We start from the raw sequence: 6,899 nt of genomic DNA on the forward strand, positions 1-6,899 counted from the left end.
ATGTAGTCTATGAGTTGTAGGTGTGTATCTTTTGGTACAGTCTAGGAGGCGTGTTGGTTTTGGCTGTCATGGAGACTGGTTTGTCGAGGAGTGATGCCCGTTTCGGAGAGTTGTAGGAGTGTGCCAAGAGTAATTAACTCTTGGTGAGTCGATTGCATGGCTCAGTTGATAAATGGAGTTCTAGGTTGGTACGGCTATCTAGAGAGTCTTGAGGTGGTGTATAGTGGTTAGTTTTAGTTGTGTAGAGTAGGATTGCACTATAAGGTAGGTTGTATGAGGTCATTAAAGTGCTCAGTTGTTATAGATGAAGTGATCGATGGTAAGTGTTGTGTTACCAATTGGATTGTGTTTTAAAAGTTGAAAGTTGTGGGCTGGAATTATATTTCAAGTTGCGTCTGACGTATCAGGAGATAGTGCTTGGCGTTTGAGGATCCAGAAAGGTAGACTAATGATTAGAATGATTGGGATGAAGGTGATCTCGTAAGTTTAGTTAGTAGCCCCATTTGACTTTGTCTAGGCCAAGGGTGTTTTGAGGAACGGTATCCGATGGGTTGTGATCGTTCCTAGTGTCAGTATGTTGAGGGTGTTAGTGCTTTTATTTGATTGGTTTCGGTTAGCATAGTGTTGCGGAGAAGTGTGTGCGAAGTTTTTGTGTTGATTGTGTAGGACAATCCGTTAGTGGCGGGTGAGGTTGCTTAGATTGGTGTTCGTGTTTCCGTATGTGTTTCCAAGTTGGTTCTTCTCCCTGTGTATAAGGAGTTAATTTATCTCAGGTAAGATTGGGTGTCTATGGTTGGACGAATGATGAGTAGCGTGTGACAAGTTATCGGGTGCATTTAGGTACGAGTCGTCAGTCTTTTGTGAGAGCTGGGTTCGTTACCCTTTTCATTATTCTAGTCCTGACAAGGACGTCGGTTGTCCTATTGCCATGAATTCGGAATTTGATCGCATAACAGATCCATCATAGGTATGGTTCATAATGAGCACAGTGAGAGACCATTCTAGAGAGTTCAGGGGTGTGAAGCCTTGTTTCGGCCGACTGAACCTCACCGTTAGCCGATCAAAACCCTAGGTTTGGCTGACCGAACCTCCTTCACTAGCCGACCGACAGGCTATTTTTGGAAAGTCTCGAGAGCACCCATTTTTTATAACCGTTTTAGCTGCCCGACCATGTAGGTCAGCCGACCAAACCAGCCCTGTCAGCCGGCTGATTCTTTCCCTTTGACTTGTAAATTTAACCATCTTTATAAAGTTGTGCCTTTGGAGTATTTTAGACCTTGGATTGACTCCTGTGTCAAGTATTGACGTAGGAAAAAGACGGTGTTATCCTTAGTAGACCCCCGAGTTCGGGTCGTTACAAATGCCTTTCTCAATGGTGATTTGCAAGAGGAGGTGTACATGGTTCCTCCTCAGGGCTTTCGTTCTCCTGCTCATTCTGGTATGGTATGTCATCTTCGTCATTCTTTATATAGCCTCAAGCAGTCTCCTCGAGCTTGGTCTGATCATTTTGGCACTGTTATGCTCAAGTTTGGTTTCCATCAAAGTGTAGCTGATCATACTTTATTTTTACGTCATTCAGGCAGTAAGACAGTTGCTCTCATTGTGTATGTCGATGATATTGTTCTTACTGGCGATGATACTACCAGAATTGATGAGGTTAAGAGCTATCTTGGCCGTTAGTTTGAGATTAAGGATTTTGGTCCCCTATTGTACTTCTTGGGCATTGAGGTGGCTCGCTTATTTTCATCTCTCAACGCAAGTATGTTCTTGACTTGCTTTCTGCTTCTAGTCAGCTTGGTGCTCGTCCTGCTGATACTCCGATTGAGCAGAATCATCAGTTAGCTGATTCTGAGGGGGAGTTGTTATCAAATATTGGTCAGTATCAATGACTTGTGGGGAAGCTTATCTATTTATCCTTAACTAGACCTGACATTGCTTATGCCGTGAGTGTCGTGAGTCAATTCATCCACTCTCCTATTGCCGCTCACCTTGATGCAGCTATTCGGATCCTTCGCTACTTAAAAGGGTGTCCAAGCCATAGTATTTTGTTTGCCAGTCATGGTCACTTACGTGTTGAGGCTTGGACATATGCTAATTATGCAGGATCAATTTCAGATAGGAGGTCTACTTCTGGTTACTGTACCACTATTAGTGGTAACTTAGTTACTTGGCGCAGTAAGAAGCAAGATGTTGTCTCTCGATCTAGTGCAGAGGCAGAGTATAGGGCTATGGCTCTTGGGGTAGGTGAGTTGCTTTGGCTGAAAATGTTAATAACAGACTTATGCCTTCCAGTGTCATTTCCATTCTCACTCTACTGTGACAACAAGTCTGCCATTAGCATAGCAGCAAATCCCGTTCAGTATGACAAGACTAAGTATATAGAGGTGGACCGTCACTTCATTCGAGAGAAGATCATCACTGGTCAGATTTGCACTCCATTTGTCACAAGCTCTCAGTAGCTTACAAACATTCTTACAAAGGGCATTAGCAAGATTGTGTTTAAAACTGCATTGTCCAAGTTAGGCGTTTCAGATATCCATGCACCAACTTGAGAGGGAGTGTTAGCATATATGATATCACGATTTATGGTATGACTTACCATAGTAGCAGAGATTTGACTATGCATATGTTAGTATATATGATACCACGATTTATGGTATGACTTACCATAATAGCAGAGATTTGACTGTGCTATAGAATATGCCATAGAATATGCTTTAGAATAAGTTGTGATTTGATTACGATTTATGGTATGACTTATCATAATAGTAGAGACTTGACTATGCATATGTTAACATATATGCTAACAGTTTTGTTTTTTTTAAGATGAGAAGTCTTGTTGTACCATGTGGTTGGCTTGACTATGATGGCCAACCTTGTAGACAAGTCCAAAATCCTTTCTTATACTTAGTTTCTATGAATACCATTCCTTATAAATCCACATTTGGTTTAAAAGAACCACTACATGCAATTCTCACCAAAAAGGGAGGGAAAAGAAGAAGAAGTCACCAGAGGACTATGGAGAAACTTGTTTCAAATTGGTATAGTAGTGTTCAATCCTTACTTGAAATGTATGTGCTTCCACCAGACCAAAGACCAGGGAAGCTTATTGTTCCTCTATGCAAGACCATTCCAGTTATTGATCTTGGGAAGGCCATGATTGAAGTGATATAGTTCGACAGATTTTGAATGCCTGCCAGGAGTTCGGATTCTTTTAGGTTTATACATTTTCTTAATTTTGGCCACATCCAATCTCTATGGATGATTTATTAAAAAATGATCAACCAACTAATCTTTCTGCTAGTATCTTGGATTTTTTGAAATGGCAAACCATATACTACATTGTACAAGTGATTAACCATGGAGTTTCAGAAAATCTAATCAAAGATACAAGGAGTATATTCAACAAGTTCTTCAATCTGCCAGACGAGGACAAGGCAAGCTTTTATTCTGAGGACTCCAGTAACAGTTGCAGGCTTTCCACAAGCAGTTTTAACGATGCCAACCTAAAGGTTCGATATTGGAGAGATAACTTGAGACACCTTGTTATCCTTTGGAGGAATACATGCAATTGTGGCCTGAAAAGCCAACTAGATATCTGTATAATCCAAAAATTGTAAAACTCAATTGAACAGAAAACTATTTAAACCAGAACTCATATGACCATATAAATTTGAATGCCTAGTGAATCATATAATAGAAAAACTTAATAATTTTATGTTTCCTTTGCAGAGAGGTGTTCGGGAAATATTCAGTGGAAGTCAGGGAGCTGTCATTAAAGATTTTGCAGCTAATTTGTGAAGGACTAGGTCTTCAACCGGGGTACTTTGGGGATGAACTGACTAAATTTCAGTTACTGACAGTTAATCAGTACCCACCATGCTCTGACCCAAGTTTAACTATAGGATTACCTAAACATTGTGATCCTAATCTCATAACCATTCTACTCCAAGGAAATGTATATGGGCTTCAAGTCTTCAAGGATGACCAATGGACTGGTATTGAGCCTCTACCAAATGCATTCGTGGTTAACATAGGTCACCAATTACGGTATATATATATATATATATATATATATATATATATTTCTTTCTTTTTATGGTACATTTTATTAGTATTGTTAAGTTCTATGATGGCTCAATTTGGTTTTCTGGCAGTGCAATTTGATATTGAATATGCATACACATTTCTTCAACAAGATGTGTTCAATAGCTATTCTCAGTAAACTCATATTACTTTTCAATTATCCTGATTACAGGAAGGATACTGTATTTTGAGTGGGTGAAAGAAGTCCTAAAATACATTCATAATCAGTCTGCAATTAAATTTTATTAAATTATCCCTTGGTGCTCAATGTTTCCTAAATTATTTCTACTGTGATGATTAGATTTTCTAAACCCGGCCGTTTTTTTCAAAATTATTGTCGAATTACACTTATAAATGACTATCCCATAGAATGCATATCTTTAAAATTGTTGTGATGCTTATTGCTAATTCAAATAAAATATAGGATGGATAGACTCCTGTAACCGTGACATATTTGCAATCCCCCACTCTATAGAGCCTTCGAGTATGAAGAGTTTTCTAGTACCTGCACAGCCTGCAATGGTGACACGGAAACTGTATTGGAGGCTTATAAGCTCCGTATTTGAAGTAATTGTGTGAGAATAAAAATGCTAGAGTGTGAGTTGCCAAAAACGGTTCATTTTAACAGGCTCTTCAAAATTTAATGTATTGAATTAGTAAAATGTCACTGGTTTGAACAAAAGGCCTACTGATTCTGGTGGCTCTTATACTTGCAACGTCGAAAACAGTAAAGGTTATTTTATATGTTTTTGAATTTCAGGAAGAGTGCTTGAACCAAGCCACTATGTGTGGATTATAATAGAAAGTCAGTTTATATAATTTTCTGTTTGGATATAACAAACTAGTTTTATTCTATTCTGTACTTTTCAATTTAAGAATGTCTTCTATGGTTTTATATAAATTTTATTTTTATTTTTATTTTTTTTGGATGAATAGGTTAGTTTTAATTACAAGATAGACAGGGCATACCTAGTTTTTATAGACTCAACAAATGAAAATGGAAAAGGATTAGATGGACTGTAGTATAAATGGCAATAGTTTTCAGGTCAATATTATTTGTCCTGCAATGAATCACACGATCAACAATTAGATCAATTATTGTGATGGTGTTCCTAATTGATTATTTATTGTCTCAACAATTAGATCAATTATTGTGATGATGTTGGGGTGTCGTCAATCACAATGTCAAAATATTCTATTATTAATCTTCAATTAGATCAATTACTGTGATGATGTTTCTAATTGATTATTTATTGTCTCAACAATTAGATCAATTATTGTGATGATGTTGGGGGTGTCGTCAATCACAATGTCAAAATATTCTATTATTCATCTTCAATTAAATTTTCAAACAATAGCAGAATAGGAAGCATTAGAAAAGGAATACATATTTGTTTTTCTACCATATTGTGCATAATGTTGTACACTGTGGCTGGCTTGACTATGATGGCCAGCCTTGCAGAAAATTCCAAAACCTTTGCTTTTATTTATTTTCTATGCATTCCATTCCTTATAAATCCACATTTCGTTTAGAAGAATTACCAGAGAAAAAAAAAAAAAAAAAAAAAAAGGGGAGACAAAAAAAGAAAAAAGTAAAAAAGAAGAAGAACTAGTGACTAGAGGACTATAGAGAAATTTGTTTCAAATTGGTTTAGTGTTCAATCCTTGTCGGAAACACACGTGTTTCCACCAAACCAAAGACCAGAGAAGCTCAGTGTTCCTCTCTGCAAGACCATTCCAATGATTGATCTTGGAAAGTGAAACTCAACCATATTGTGTCTGGCCTTCAAAACCTAGGAAAGAAAGTGACAGATAAGAAGATTAACAAGAAAATTGTTAGGTCTTTGCATAAAAGGTTCAGAATCAAAGTTAAAGCACTGCAAGCAACTCAAAACATCACTACCATGCAAGTTGATAAGGTTGCTGGTCATATTAAGAATTATGAGATGAAGTACTATGGAAATTCCCTAAACCCTAAAGACTTATCCCTAAAAGCTTCAAAGTCTGATTCTTTTAAGTTTGAGGTTAGGTATAACAGTGAGTCTGATGAAGAAATTGCTCTCATCACTAGGAAGTTCAGAAATTTGATCAAGTCTGAAAAGATGAATGCATTTAAGAAATTGCTCTCATCACTAGGGAGAGTCAAGGTTTAGGAATAGAGAGTTTTCATCTAGGGGAAGTGAGAAACAAGATAAAAAGAGAGAAGAGGAGTCTAAAGGAATTGAGATTAAATGTTGGACATGTGGTGGTATAGGTCATACATCAACAGTTTGTCCAAGTCCTAAAAATAGTTTTGTTGCTAAGAAAGAGTCCAAAGTTAAAAAGAAAGATAAAGTAATGAAAGTTTCAACTTCTAAGGATAATGATACTTCTTTTTCTGATGATGACTCTTCTTGTGATAATGATAATGATAATCCTCTTGCTTTTGTTGCTATTGTGAACAGTGATGCTTCTAAAAGATTTTCTTTGTCTGACACAGATGACTCGGATTGTAAGGACATAGCAAAACCTAATAATGAAGATTGTTACAAGGAAGTAACAACGGAGAATTATGATAAAGACTTCAATGAATTGTATGTTACATATGTTCAAATGAAGAAAGGCTTCAATAAGCAAGCTAGAGAATTGAAAGAAGTTGAGAAGCAAAGAGATACTCTGAAAAAGGAAAGTGAACAGAAAAAAAAGGAAATAGAAGATCTTCAGGGAAAGGTAAAATTCCTAGAAGGTGAGGTAAGTCAAGTTAATTCTACAAAAGAATTTCTTGAAATTGAATTGAAAAAGTCACAAGAGAAATTGATTGGATTTACTTCTGG

At 36.9% G+C, this 6,899-nt stretch overlaps 1 pseudogene; it reads left to right on the top strand.

Moving 5' to 3' along the window:
* Window positions 1-3,018: 3,018 nt before the first annotated feature.
* LOC132309457 (protein DOWNY MILDEW RESISTANCE 6-like) lies at window positions 3,019-4,277 on the top strand (annotated as a pseudogene).
* The last annotated feature ends 2,622 nt before the right edge of the window (window positions 4,278-6,899 follow it).

Source organism: Cornus florida, unplaced genomic scaffold (genome assembly GCF_030987335.1).
Source record: "Cornus florida cultivar Cherokee Brave unplaced genomic scaffold, ASM3098733v1 CherokeeBrave_3.0.0_Hap2_Chr05, whole genome shotgun sequence".
In the NCBI taxonomy this organism is placed as follows: Eukaryota; Viridiplantae; Streptophyta; class Magnoliopsida; order Cornales; family Cornaceae; genus Cornus; species Cornus florida.